Source organism: Ambystoma mexicanum, chromosome 4p (genome assembly GCF_040938575.1).
Source record: "Ambystoma mexicanum isolate Mex_15411 chromosome 4p, UKY_AmexF1_1, whole genome shotgun sequence".
NCBI classification, from domain to species: Eukaryota; Metazoa; Chordata; class Amphibia; order Caudata; family Ambystomatidae; genus Ambystoma; species Ambystoma mexicanum.
This window is the reverse complement of record NC_090927.1, coordinates 1,060,808,250-1,060,823,898: the sequence shown is the minus strand read 5'-3', so window position 1 is coordinate 1,060,823,898 and position 15,649 is coordinate 1,060,808,250. Positions and strand designations below refer to the sequence as shown.

Sequence of the window (15,649 nt, the reverse complement as noted above, 5' to 3'; positions counted from 1 at the left end):
AGTGGGAGCTCCGGCCCGATCGACATCCGCATGTCAATTAATCCTCACTTTGGAGCCACCCGCAGGTAGCGGAACCTACTAAGAGGTGCACTAAGGTACGGTGCACACTCGTGAAAAATCCTGGGAACGGCAGTGAAACATGCGACGAGATATGCTGCAAGACTGATAGAGCAGGACTAGACCAGGGAACACGCTGCAGCAGACATCCGGACGTTCGGCGCTCCACGCAGGGCATAGAGAGGAGGGGCCGTCGTGCGAGAGGACACAACGCCTAACCATGAGAGCGCTGCGGTATGGCAGGGGCGGCTCCCCCTTGGCGCCACATACCTGGGTCATCAGAGTCAAACGTACCGAGCACGACAACCCTGCAAGCGGACCGGCTGTCAGAAGCTACACCGAAGGGACTCGGTTTGGCTGTGTCAGGACAGCTGAAGAGGAGGGGGAACCCGATTGGACAGAACTGGTGCTCCCTGCTCAGGCGCAGTGGACGCTGGGGCACGAACCAGCGACGGACGGTGGGACACCCTTGCCCGTCCCGGTTCGGGGCTAAGGATACGATGCTGCGAAGGGAAGAGAATGGTCCGTTCCTCCCTGGGACGGGGTGGCGCCTCCTGCGGGGTCGCAACAGAGACAACTCCAAACAGCAAAGAACACCGGAACACGCATCAAACAGTGAGTTATATGCAGCTAACCTGCATGAGGGCCGCAACGTGAGTGCCAGAGACCACCATCCATGTCAGCTGCATGTTAATAGGTGCACATTGGGTCTGGCGGTGCTGCGCCTGGGTGCCAATTCCATCTCCCTCAACGCCATTACCATTTGATTAGCGGTGAGCTGGCATTAAAACGCTACGTGCTGGGACAGAGAGTCATGGACAGTGCGATGGCGAACTGAGGGCCCCTGGGCTGGGCGGTGGTCGGTGCCATTAAATTACTGGATACACATGGGATGGGACTTGCTTAGAGATCCCTCCTGAGCAGAGACGCCCGCTGGCCCTAATAACTAAGTTGATTGATTACCTGATCACCCTTGGGCGCTAAACCCGGTTCCGGGAGTGGACGTGTGCCCGGGTGACCGCACATAAACACCCATTGAGGAAAATGTGCCGAGATGTGCACTGATTGGAATTACCTATAATCAACACGTTTGTACGTGGGAGGGCACAGTCCATTGCAAGTGGGGGAATAAACAACCAGACCCGCCAACACCGAGACCACAGATACTTGTGAATTTTACTGGTAGTGAAGGATTGAGTACCTACGCCCATATACATCATTTGGCGGCCGCTCCCTGGCTGAGCCCACACGGCGGACAACATCCTGGTCACTCGTGGGTGTCTTGCTCCTACAGGATTGTATTGCTGATCCACAAGCTCTATAACCCCTGCCGGGTTGTGGTAGTGTGCCGGCTGGTACAGCTGACATGGGAAACACGCAGAAACAGGAAAAGGCGGCGGAAGGGGCGAGCGCCAAAAAAAAGGGCCCGATGGATTCCTTCACCAGCAGCCAGGGGGTTGGCCATGAACAGGCCCCGCCAACAACATCAACATCTGACCCTGATGCGGATGGTGGTGACAGAGTCGAACGCCTAACCACCATAGTGCAAAATGGATTCCTATCCATCAATGTTAAGCTGGATGATATTGTCAATACTATTGGAACACTGAAAACTAGAGTTGACAAAGAAAGCCTCAGACTCACTGAGGCAGAATACAGAATCGGCACAAACAAAGATACCATCGCGCAACATGACCAAAATATAGCCCAGCTCAAGGAAGGCATGAATAAATTGCAAAATAAGTATGAGGACCTAGAATCCCGATCCTGAAGAAACAATATACGAATTGTGGGGGTCTCGGAAAAGTTTGGGAAGGGCGCGATGGAGCAACAGGTGGAAAATCTTCTCAAGAACCTTTTTGGAACAAACTCCTTCTCAAACCAATTTCTGGTTGAACGAGCCCACCGCACACTGGCTCCCGCGCTGAGACCCGGAGCTCCACCGCGCACGATCATTGCAAGGCTTTTGAATTATAGAGACAGAGACACAATCCTCAGAATGGCAAGGGAAATCGGGACACTACAATATGAGGATAGCCGCATACATATCTACCCGGATTTCGCCGCAGGAGTGCAGACCAGCAGAAGGTCATACGAACCGGTCAAGCGACTGTTGAGGGCTCGACAGGTCCCATACGCACTAATATTCCCAGCCAAGATGCGGATTCAATATGGAGGGAGGGCACATTTTTTTGGAACTCCTGCTGCTGCTTTGGCGTATGTGGAATCTACCAAACACCTACCTCCTAGGGGCCATGGGCCGGACCAAATTGGAAGATCTCTGCTGGCGGCGGGAGGTCAAGACCCTGCTGATTGATCCAAGACACACACATATCCTTTGTTTTTGCTTATCGATCTGTAACGGATCTCTGCTCCCGCGGGGGGCTCCGAGTAATGTTTGAACAGGCCGTGAGATCGCTCTGGTGGCCTCATGACAGCAACGTGGCACCCACAGGAAACTTCCTACAAGTTTTAAGGGATTATCGTCAAGTTGGGGTGGATGATGTGGGTGGGGGATGGGGTTGGGGAAACAAGGAAGTTGTAAAATGTTATTGCTACCGGGACAAGTTGGGGTCCTGGGGGGAGGGCTGGTTGAATAAAAGTTCCAGGTTTGTTGAAATCGGGTCTGGCGGGTGCTGGCTGCGTCCACATCAGGTATATGCGAGCTATGATGGGAATAACGGCACGGCACAATTTATATACATGGAAAAACGGGTGATGGGGTGAAGATAACCTTACTATCCTGGAATGTCTGGGGACTAAATAACCCGATAAAAGCAAGAAAGGTGGGGAACTATGTCACCAAGCATAGACGCAGATTCTAATGCTCCAAGAAAAGCATGTTCAGGGGTCTGTGAACACAAACATAATGGCTAAATGGGGCAAACAGCGCTACTATACAGAGTATTCCTCGCTGTCCAGGGGAGTCATAACACTTATACACCCCACACTGGGGTTTCGGACCACAGGACAAAAAAGTAGAGCCTGTGGGAAGATATGTGCTGGTATGGGAGGAGATATCTGGCAAACAAATAACCCTGGTGAACACCTTTGGTCGCAACATAGACGACCCAGACTTCTATCTGAAAATATTCGAAGCCCTTAACAAGCGAGACACAACTACCATCATATGGGGCGGTGATTTTAATGTGGCACTCAACCCTGTACTGGATAGGTCAACCAATGTGGTAAGAGCGCCTACGAAAACGGTGGTAACCCTAAGTCAACTCCTCTCACAATTATCACTGATAAGATACATGGCGGGTACTGCACCCGGATCATAGACGATACACATATTACTCCTCCGTGCATGACAGCGAGTCACGCATAGACTATTGATTCACATCTTCAGATATTTCAACTACACAGAAACACTGTGAAATCCTACCCCGCACGCTGTCCGATCATTCCCCGGTTCTACTGGGCCTCGTATTTAAAGATATCCCTCGACCAGTGAGAAGATGGAGACTGCCGGGGGGCTTGCTGGGGGATGCGAATGTGGTTGAGACCCTACATGAAGAAATAGCCAACTTTTTCTCAGATAAATTGGGGATGGTGGATCAGGTCTCCACGGTGTGGGAAACCTTCAAGGTCTGGGTCAGAGAGTTCCTTATGTCCAAATCCACGGGCCTTTTGAAGGATGTAAGACAGGAACTTGAGGTGGTGGAAAAGGAACTAAAAGAATTGGAAGAGTCCTATAGTCGCATTCATGACAGAGACACCCTTGCTGAAATCCACAAACTCCTTAGAAACTTTGACAACTTAGCCATAAGAGAGATACGATACTTTGCGGCCCCTACACAGTGTCATGATGCCTACCCCCGGGGAACCAGACCAGGTCCAGCAACCCCAGAAGCAGGCATCAAGTTGTTTTGAGCAAGCCCAAATGCCCCTGCTAGGGGCTGTTTGGGTGCGGTCCTGGTGCCTATGGCACCAGGCTCATATGGAGAGTCAGTCCTGGCGCCATAGGCGCCAGGCTCATAGAGTAGAACTTACCTGATGCAGACCATGCTGCAAGCTTACCTGGTGCAGACCATGCTGCAGAGCTCCAAGCCAAATGAGGCTTGGAAGGGACTATTTTACCCAGGGACTATTCTTTACTGGGGCTGGGGAAGAATACTTACCTGGGACTACTTTGGAGGCTATTTAAACCACGCCCGAAGAGCAGCACACGCTTCGCGTTATTCTGCATCCAGCAGCGTAACGCTCACCGTGTCTGCAAGCCTGCATCCATTTTTCTGCCACGCCCGCCTCGAGTCTGCAGCTCCTAGAAAAAGGGAGGAACAGAAGGGGAAAAGGTTAGAATAAGAGCAAACCTTCGATCCTTACCTGAATTCCGGATCCACCGCACCTTTGAGCTGGAAGAAAGAAGAATTTACGCGCACCGCCTCGCCTGCTGCAGCGCTGCGCTGAACTTACCGGCCTTCGCAGCATCCTCACGATCCACTGCATCCTTCTGCATGTTCCCGCCGCATTCTGGCACCTAAGGGGAACACAAGAACAGCAAAGGTGAGCCAAGGAAATAAACAGAGGCAATAGTAACTACCCCCATAGACTTACCTGATTACCGCCGGGGGTACTATACCTCTTCACAGGTCGGCGCAGTCTCCATTGCATCCTCGCCGTACCCTGGCCCCTAAGGGGAACAAAAGGACGACAAGGTGAGACAATGGGACAAATAAGGGAAACTCTTCTCACCGCAATAGACTTACCTAATTTTACCGCCGGAGGCATAATTCCCCGAACTTCATATTTTCTCGCCACACCTGAATAAGGGAACAAGCAGCTTACATTCTGGCCTTATTTTATTGACCTGTGTAGGATAAGCCAAATCCTTACCTGAACTTCGTCAGCTACCACGAGGAACTCTTCGCTGGGGTCAAGCTGCAAACTGCAAGGAATCGGACAAGAGTGAAAGTCAGACATGTGAACTCTTACGAACTACATATTTTTTGGAGTCAATATTGTTCTGGAACTCACCAATTCCTACGAGCCAGTGAAGCAACTGGTTATCAACGCGCCCCTGCCCTCAATGCAGGATGGAGAGCTCATCTTTTCAAACCATCAGAAGAATATTCCTATGGGCCAAGCAAACGAAGCTAGGTGGGCCAGTCCAGTCCGTCATCTCGGCCCTACGCATCACATTGGTGGAGACCGCAGCTGCCCAGTTCAGATCGACGCCTCTGTGGGAGCCAGGTGAGCGTAACACACGGGCGCGCCGGTATGGAGAGGGAAACAAGGCGGGGAAAACGTTGGCCAACCTGATTAGACAGGAAAGACAACTGACCCCGATCGCTGCCATCCAAACAGCGCAAAATACAATAATCACAAGCGAGCAGGGTATCAACGACGAATTTGTCCAATTCTATAAAACACTCTATGCGAACAAAGACTGAAACACCCCCTCCAAGATAAAACAATACTTAGCCCCATTGGGTCTCCCAGCGCTCCCAAACGAAAACAGAATGGCTCTGGAGCAGCGTGTCACGATAGAAGAAATCACTGAGGCAATCAAAGATCTCTCTTCGGGCAGGGCACCATGTTCGGATGGACTGGGGGCCGAATTTTATAAAGAGTTCCATGAGGAACTGATCCCTATAATGCTGAAGACATAGGAGGAAGTCCTAGAACAACACATATTGCCCCCGACAATGAGAGAAGCCATAATTACCGTGCTGCCCAAGCCCCGACGCCTGCCCAATGATGTGTCATTTTATAGACCTCTTTCGCTTATAAACACTGACGCAAATATTTTTGCAAAGGTCTTGGCGAACCGTATGTTACCCATAGTTCCCACACTGGTCCACCCGGACCAGAGGGGTTTATCCCTCGTAGATCTACCGCCTTAAATATACATAGGCTGTTTGCGATAATGGCACAGATCGACCTGGACAGACATGCGGTTGCGGTGTCCCTCGATGCCGCGAAGGCGTTTGACTCGGTCTCGTGGGAATACCTCTTCTTAGTGCTGGAGGCGTTCAGGGTGGGACCCAATTTTATCAGATATGTTCGGTTGATGTATACGAGACCCGGGGCAAGAGTGTGCACCAACAGAACTATGTCTGAAATGTTTGAACTAGGCAGAGGCACCAGACAGGGATGCCCGTTTTCACCAATTCTATTTGCCCTAACGATAGAACCCATGGCCGCTGCTGTTAGATTACGACACAAAGACAAGGGTATCGTGATGAAAGGCTCTACCCAATGAATCTCACTGTATGCGGACGATATGCTCCTATATATCCGTGAACATGATAAAAATATTGTACCCATAATGGCAGACATACACGAGTTTGCCGACTACTCCGGATACACAGTGAACAATGCCAAGTCAGAAATGTTCCCACTTACCCCTTCCACGCGGTGCCCGGAAACAACATCCAGACTTAAATGGTCTAAAGAGCACATTAGATACCTGGGGGTACTGGTCTCCAGGAGCAGACAATCCCTCTATGCTGACAATCATGATTGGGCACTACAATCACTTAACACAAAACTACAGGTGTGGAGACACCCCCCATCTCACTACATGGCAGGATAGCAGTACTTAAAATGATCATCCTTCCTAAGCTACTATATCTATTTGTGAATATCCCCATATGGCCTGGTAAGGACTTCTTCTCCAGACTTCGGTCAATGGTAACCACTTTCCTCTGGAATGGGAAGATGGCCAGAATAGGGTGGAAAAAATGGTGGAACCATACTGCTCCGGGGGCATAGCTGCTCCGGACTTAGAGCTTTATTATCTGGTTGCACAGGCATAATTTGCGAGATTTTGGTACGTGTGGTAGACGACGCACCCCATACATAGATAGAAACACACAGAGTTACACTCACTGATATAAGATCAGTCATTTTTGACCCACGACACAGAGACATATGTGAATATGATCCTGTCAGTTGTACTGTTCGAGCATGGGGGGCAATATGTAGGAGACTGAAACTGGAAACACCCTATAACCCGCAGATTCCCTTATGGAATTTTCCTGGCATCCCCCCCACATTCGATACAGATATACAGGAAACCTGGGACCCTAATGGGGAAATGATGGTGGGTGACATGTTCAGAGAAGGGAAATCCGCAACTTTGACAGACATCACGAGAGCCATGGGAAGGGGGCCGCTTCGGACACTCCAGGATTATCGGATGAGGTCTGCATTTCAGGCGAGATGGCCGCTCTTCCCTGATGAGCCACCTACACACCCATGTTTGCAATTGATTACAACCCAGGGAGGGCTGGGAATCTCCTAATTATATGCATCAGTGCAAGCCCATACCCCTACGGGAAATAAGGTTAAAGAAAAATGGGAAACCGATTTACAGATCACCATACCCGATGAGAAATGGGAAAAGTACTGTGCACTTACCAAAAAAATATGCCAGATACAATTTAAAATTTTAAATAGATTACACTACACACCGGATAAAATAGCCAAATTTGCACCAGACTCCCCGAACGAGTGCCCTAAATGCGGCGCCCCACAAGCGGGACCCTTCCATATGTACTGGGAACTGTTACGGTTCTGCAGAATGGGGGCCGAAATGCTGGCGGAAATTACACAAATATCTCCATACTTGTCTCCTCAAAAATATTTATTTGGGGATATTGGGAAATGTTCCGAAAAGACTAGAAGACTTTTTAATGTATCATGCGCCGTTGCTAAAAAATGTATCCTGCAGGCCTGGAAAAGCCCCACACCACCATGCACGAACACTTTTTTGCGAGAACTGACATACGTCAATGAAAATGAGGAACAGTATGTATTGACCCAACCGAAAACGAGTCGGCCGAAGGACATTTGGGGCCCGTTCAGGGTATACGCATGCGAACTACTTTCGGACAATGAAACCTCTATGTAAAATACATATCACTTATGAGACTGTATAATGTGCCATTGTATGATATGTTAGATACGATGTTGGGAGCAAGCTATTGTACATGCTACGACCACTAATAAAAAGATTTTTTTAAAATAAAATGTGCATAATGCTAGATTTATTTTATGTGCACAGTTCAATCCAGTCCAGTATTTGTCTGTGATGGTTATAAACTAACTTCTTTAACAGAGTGTAGTGACAACTCTGGAGCCACTATGCTGGAGCAGACATTTATATCATACAAGATCAACTCGTCTGATCAACATTCGGATTACCAGATGAGTGTCCCAGCAGTCTCTCACTGAGCTTCAACACAACCCACATCTCTAGGGAGGTGGAGTAGTAGAAAAGGAGTAGTACAAGTGCAGGAGAAGGTGTGAGAAGATCTGAAGGTGGGGGAGGTGAAGAGAAAAGCAAAGATGCAGGTTGAGGTGTGTAAAGTTCCAAAGGTGCATGAGCTTAAAGAAAGAGAGAGAAAGCTGGAGATACAGGAGGAGGAGGTGGTACGGGGACATTGATGGTACCTAGGGTGGTGGAGGTTCATACAAATTTGAGGTTGCAGGAAGGGTGAGTGAGGACGATCATAGAGTAGAAAAAGACACCAAAAGTGTAGGTGGAGCACATTGAGGCCGAATAGAGAAGTTGGAAAGAGGGAAGAGGAGTAAGGATGGAGAGGATCCCTTGGTTGGTATGGGGCCAGCATGAGCCATGCAGGTAGGCAACCTCCAACTGCTGGTTGTCTTAGGGGAATGGGTGTAGAAAGACGTTTATAAAGGGATGGTGAAGACAGGTCCCCAGGCATGACTGAGCTGTGATTTGTGGGGAGGAAAATAAGAAGGACTTAGGGGAATAGTTACAATGCAAGGACCTGAAAGTACCATAGCACTGAGCCCAGCACCTGAAAAGGCACTTAGTCTGGAAGAAGTGTTGTGCCCCACAGCGGCAAAGTTGAGAACATCAACATGGGTCCTGGTCAGAGGCGTAGCCAGGATTATCTAACAAGTTGGGCCTGAAGCTTATGTAGTTGGGCACACCAGAGTGACATTAACATCTGTAAAAGCCCACACAGCGCTGCTGAGTGGGCATTTACACATTTTTGAGTGGGCTTTGCCCGCTCAGGCCCTACGCTGTCTACGCCTCTGGTCCTGGTTCACTTGAAGTATGATACCATGCCTTTGATCACAGGCAGGAAACAGGCCATTTCCAACTGGGTGAGTGTTGTACATGACTGTGAGTGATGCCAGATAGAAACCCAGAAAGACTTTTCTTTAGGACAACTTTTCTGGAGCAAGAAGGCATACATTTATTGTTTAGAAATGTAAGACGCGAGAACCACAATCCAATAAATTGTATTCCTTCTTATTTTAACAAAATGTCATTGGTAAAGGAATATTTTAAGCAGGGCTCAAGTCGAGGGTACACGTGGGTGGACGGCGTCCACCCACTATTTTCAGAGGGTGGTCGCTGACCCCCTAGGTATTTTTTAAGAGGCCATGAATGGATTTAAAACAATAAGAAACATCCAGTATTCTTTTTTTATCTTCCGTTGCCGGGATTTGAACCACACTCCCCAGGTTAGCAGGCTGGGGTCTTCAGCACTGTACCATCTGAATCTGTTGAAATAGGCGCCAACAACCACAATCTTAAAGCAGACAGGCCAGGCCTGGATCTGCAGAGTAATGAAAACTTACTTAGTTTCATTGGCTGTTTATCAGCCAATGAAATTTGTTAACACTATTGAGTGGGTGCAAGGCACGAGAGCCGGCAGTGGAGTTCATTTGGCATGCCTGGTCCGATTACTGTTTAGCAGTTTTATTTCCCTTCTTTCCGCACGCAGCAATATACAGACGGCTAAGCCTATGAGTGGGACCCCCTAGGGCAGCAGTGCAAAGGACATGTAAGTTAACCCTGGAAACGCATGTTTTTCAATTACAACTTGTGATGTTTGTTTCACGTAAAAGCCCCTCTTAAAACACGTGCCCCTTTTGTATTGCTCATTGTAGCAGATGACGAGTGCGAGATGACACGTGCAAAGATGGAATGCTTTTGAAAACTGACCCTCCGTGCCACGCGTGCCCCTCAACTCGCCCCAGCGAATACAGTGTGCAGCCAGGTATGAATGCTGATGGCGTTGTGCATGCTTGGATCAGTATAACACATTTTTCAAAATGAGCTGTGGTGGTTTTCAAGCCTATTTGTCTTTGTTTTATATTGTACTAAAACCAGAAATGCAGAATAGGTGAGAACATGCCTCCGTATGTGACCTTTTACTTAACACAGCGATTGAGTGCAGACACGTCGTTCTGAATATTGAGTATGCAGTGGGCTTATTTTCCCATTTATTTAGACTTCATTTTGCTCCAGCGTGCCTCAAAAAACGTCCCAAAAATGTATGCTTTCTAATCAAATGATGTTATGTTATTCGATAAGCCCAGCCAGCGAAGGCTTTCACAACCAGGACCCTGCAGCCTCTGACATTTTGCACACAGACCGAAATTGTGATTACAATGATCCTGTAAAAAACTCATCATTATCTGCCCAGTGAATAATTTCCCCACATCTCAACACATTTATGAGGACCCATATTAATCCAATTATAGAAATACTAAGTGTATTTTGGCATATCTCCCCTGGAGTGAGGCATTCACTCTAGAGGAAAACTCTTGATAAACAAGCACTATAACCAGCAGAATATGTGCCGAAGTCAGCAGCTTGCCTGTTGTGAATCCTGCAACTTAAACATACAGTGAACGCATTCTTAATGGATAATAAAGTTGGTACTCCTGAAAGGTGCGATCCCCAGAAAGGAATTACAGTCAATTTTTCAAGTAATTTATTTTATTCCATGTATTTGATCCATACATTCAAGTCTTTTACTTTATCCTTATAGTATCATTTTATCTCCCAACACGTTTCCCCATAGCTCCAGCTATGGTTCTTCAGGAGAGATTTCTTATTTTTCGTATGAATCGAGGCAATCGTACCTTGATAGAAGACTTGCTCCAACAGAAAAATAAGAAATCTCTCTCTCCTGAAGAACCATAGCTAAAGCTATGGGGAAACACGTGTTGGGGGATAAAATGATACTATAAGGATGAAGTAAAAGACTTGAATGTATGGATCAAATACATGGAATAAAATAAATGACTAGAAAAATTGACTGTAATTCCTTTCAGGGGATCGCACCTTTCAGGAGTACCAACTTTATTATTCACAAATCTGGACTACATATTGTTTCAGCCACAATATAGGCACTCCAAGTGCAGACCGTGGAATCCTAGAACTTAAGCAAGGCACAAAGGATTCGCTTTGGAGATGTAGCAAAGCTGAAATTGGCTGAAAAATTGGACTTTCAAAGCATTCTCAATGGACTGTGTGCTGCGACTGCAATGATAATGTGTTATTTATATAGCGCCTTAATCCAAAGCGCTTTACAGAGCACATATTTATATACAATACATACAATGATGCGGGCAGGTGTTACACAGCCTAAGGCATATAGCGAAGGATCTATCAAGTTTTCTATCAAGTAGCACTAATACATTTTAGCACCAAATATGTTCATTCTTCACCGTCAGCGAGTCTATTAAGTGACGTGAACATATGTCAATGTCTTAAAGCTTGACGCAGTGTTTTATTCATTTTTATTTTCTATTTTTGCATGCATAAGATATGCCGAACAAGCCCCAAAAGGCATTAGATTATTCTGTTTTGAGAGATGTAGGAAAAACACAATAGGCCTGATTCACAGAAGCGTTTTATAATGGAACAATTCCATAGAAAACGCTCTGTGAATCAGGCCCAATGTAGTTGTGACATGTATTACATAATGTAAAAAAAAACACAAAACCTAAAATGGTAAATAAAGAAAATCTGTCTGCAGGGGAAGAGGCCCTGGTACTGTTGGAGTGGAAATTTCACATTATAATTATTGTTTGCCCTATCCCGTGCCTTCTGTGGACGCCTTATGGTGACCACGGATGCCAACGTCACAAATGTATTGTTGGCGCCTCGGGGCAGATGACATCTGGCAAATGACATCTTGAGCAGGTGTGACACTGCATGCACATTAACCCCTTGAGGGCATTTTAGGAACTGATGTCATATGGCCACAGACCCAGATGGCATCACAGGAATTGACATCACTTCTTCTTATACACAATAAGAGTTCAATAAACCAGGGCCACAGAGTCAGTAGATGGCCTAACACAGGAGCCACCAGCCCCAAATCAACAGATAGTTTTCGTTAACATGGAAAGCCACCCACACTGGGCTGCCCTCATAGGAGGTAATGGGGTTTTTACAAGAAAGAAGCCATAACACATTGTCACTGAATAACGGCAGGATCAGTGGTATGTGCTCTACTTTTGCCAAATTTAAATATAATATAACTGCGGTAGGAAAATTAGGGTAGGTACCACTGCCACCAGCCAAGTCTTAATTTTAAGGGAGCGAAACAATGCTCCAAGAGGCACAGATAAAAAGGGCTAAGAATTAACCCTTTCCAATACTCCATATAAGATGGGGTGTACTGGATCAGTGGTTAAAAGTGACTATGCAAAGTAAATGGCAACTTTACCTTTTTCTGGGGGACAGTAGTCGGCCCCAGAAAATGGAGTCGGTGGGAAGCCTAAGAAACAACCCTGTGTTACTGCACTGAAGGTGCTGTGCAACACACGAAAGAGTGGGGCTACTGAAGTGGTGTACTCCAGCGTCCACAATCACAAAAACAGTCAAAATACACATGGCAAAACACAGGTAAGAGTGGGGGAAAAGCTCACACTCTTACCAGGTGGAAAAAATAAACTCCAGAAATCCAGCAAGGCTGCTGAGGGACTCACTAGGTAAGGGACATTAGCCATTGAATGAGAATTCTTCCTAACAATGATTTACCCACACACACAAGACGTGATGTCTAATGAAGTTGTATAACATTAATTTAACCCCACAGTCTATGGAACGATTCTGATGTGATCGAACAGTTCAGCTAAGGTAATATATCAAGAGAGGGGGTTCAGTGTTAGTATGGATGTTGTAGTTATTCGCCATAATTCCATATGTGTATATATTCTTTACTTGCAGTGTGAAGGCTCTGAGACCAAGGTACGATTATTTACATATATACATGTATATACTGGTATCCTGAAACATATTGCTCATATACAGGGACACTGATGAGAGACTAATGGCAACTACTGTGTTATTTATTTTTCCTTTTCTGGTGATATTATTAAACAACATGGCTGGTGTTGGTATGTACACACTACCTTAACGCTATATCATTTGATTTGTCTATTGTATACATGTGGCTTTGATGTATATAGAGCCCTGAAGATGGAGTGACCCTCCGAAATGCATTGGCTTAGAGACACATTTTTCGATTTAGGAAACTGTTTTACCATGAAATGGCAAATCTCAACATTGGCTTAAATACTTTGGATAAAGCGTCTTTTTGAGGAACTCTTCCTGCATTAGCATATATTATTCTTTCTTAAAGACAACACAGTGGAATACGAGATAAATGAATTGGAGATTATTTGCCATCCAAATCCCCATTTCAGTTGCCATCCTTTTTAGTAATGTCCCAAATAAACCTATTTGAACTCAGCTTATGAACTGTCATCTGTGGCCTTTGCTTAGATTTGTGACAACACAGTCACTGCCATTTCTTCCAGTAGACATGTCATGCTAAAGGCTTCTTGTAAAATGTCTTTCTCAAGCGGGAAGCAGGTTAATTGTTTTTAATTTCTGGGACAACCAGTCAGCAATTCTTTTTTTTATTTATACCAAGCCGAAGGCCCGCAGGCATCAAGGTGCAGATAAAGACTAAAGACAAAACATAAAGCACAGAACGCTGCAGATGAAATAGGCGTAGACAGTTAATTGTATGTAAACAGAAAAGTGCTTGCGAAATTGGAGTGTATTGACTTCCTGCCAAAGAATCAGCGGCGGAGCATTCCATGCTTTAGGAGCCAAAATGACAAAGGATCTTTCGTTGCCCAAGGTGCACCGTGCTTTAGAGCATGCAAGCTGCTAGATACCTGAAGATCTTAAATTTCTACTTGCTTCGTATTTAGCCAGCCTGTCTGAGAAGTAGCGGGGTGCAGCTCTATGAATGCACTTAAGAGCCAATGTAAGTATCTTAAATTGTACACGTGATGCCACAGACAGCCAGTGCAATTCGTTCTGAATGTCAGAGATATGGGTATTATGTGGTCGGTTTTTGCAATGTGAACAGCTTTGTTTTGTATTACTGTTTTCGAATGCAGCTCTTGCTTGTGCCTCCTCCCCCTGACCCCCCAACAAGGCATTACAGTAATCGATTAAGGGGAGGATGGTGGAGAGAGAAAAGGTCTTATTTGTCTCAGCAACTTAAGATGATATTGTGAACTTTTAGAAATGCAGTTTACCTGAGAATCAGCACCAAATGAGGGTTCTAGAAAGTTGCCCAAAGTTTTCACTTTGTTGAGAACCGGCATCGCACAATCCTCAATCATGAAGCTAGAATAGTGTAGTGAGAGTTTTGACCTGAATTGGTGAGAGACGAATATTAGCTCAGTTTTATTGCTGTTGAGGCACATCCAATTGTCCAACATCCACTGCTTGATAATCCCATAAATGGGCTAAAGATTGTCTTTATCTCATTTGTATGTCCTCTCAAGCTCAAACAGTAGCTGTGTATCATTAGCATAGTTGGCAAAAATAAAATCACACCCATATCAGCCAGTCCGTCACAAAGTGGTTTGATGTAAATTTTAAAAAATACAGGTGACAAACTTGCACCCTGACGAATGCCATATACTATACGAGCTAGAGTAGAGGAAGCATTTCCCCATTGCAAAGCAGACCTCCTGTGACTCCGAAATGATGGGACCCAGCAGATGGCATTCTTTGAACAATGACCTAATGTAGATAAATTGGCTAGGAGATGGTTGTGACCCAGGTGGTCAAAAGCCGCAGAGAGGTCTAGAAAGACCAACAGTCCTACTCTCCCTCAATTCATTATGTTAAGCATGTTGGACTGTAGGTCTAGTAGTGCACTCTCTGTCCCATTATACAAACAGAAGCCAGATTGCTTAGTATGTAAGAAAGCAGCCTCTTCCAGGTGCTTTTGAAATTGTATGCTGGCAATCTTATCTGTTACTTTAAGTAAAAAGTCTGAGTTTGGGTCTACGGTTTGCCACCTCCATTGGACTAAGACCAGGCTTCTCCACCAAGGGAGTCACTGTAACTTCCTTGATGTCATCTGGCACACTGGCATGTGAAAATGATGAATTAATAAATCTTGTAAGAAATGGGGAAAATATTTTAATGTTATACAGAATTAATTTTGTCAGGATAACGTCCCTGTTGCGTGAGGTGGGCTCTAGTTTTCTCGAACATCTTCCATCTCAAGCATTGTAATAGAATGAAATGAAAATGTTGTGAGGTGAGATACATGCTTTACACCTGAAGAGATTTTCCCCCCGTCCCTGATCGTGTCTTAAATGTATGAAACTGGGCCAGAGAGTTTGTCCTTATTAATTCTTTCTCTGGCATTATTTACTTTATCTGCAAAAGCTTGTTGAGCCCTAAAACAATCCTCAGTATATAGAATAAATGGCTGAACCTGTGCTTTGGGCTTTCCAAGAGATCTCATAATTTCAAAGAGTTTCCTTGAATTATTTTCCACGTTCATTATTTGGACGGTCAAGACATTTTCTTTAGCTTTAT

General features: G+C 45.8%; 1 protein-coding gene and 1 long non-coding RNA gene across 2 annotated transcripts in view; one reads left to right on the top strand and one right to left on the bottom strand.

Moving 5' to 3' along the window:
- Positions 1 to 15,649, bottom strand: part of GPRC6A (G protein-coupled receptor class C group 6 member A) — a 590,379-nt gene that overhangs the window by 477,239 nt on the left and 97,491 nt on the right. The window lies entirely within an intron of this gene.
- Positions 9,679 to 15,649, top strand: part of LOC138452648 (uncharacterized) — a 34,112-nt gene continuing 28,141 nt past the window's right edge. The window contains exons 1-2 of the long non-coding RNA XR_011260289.1: positions 9,679 to 9,833; positions 9,940 to 10,049. This is a non-coding gene — a long non-coding RNA (uncharacterized lncRNA). The remainder of the gene's footprint in view (positions 9,834 to 9,939; positions 10,050 to 15,649) is intronic.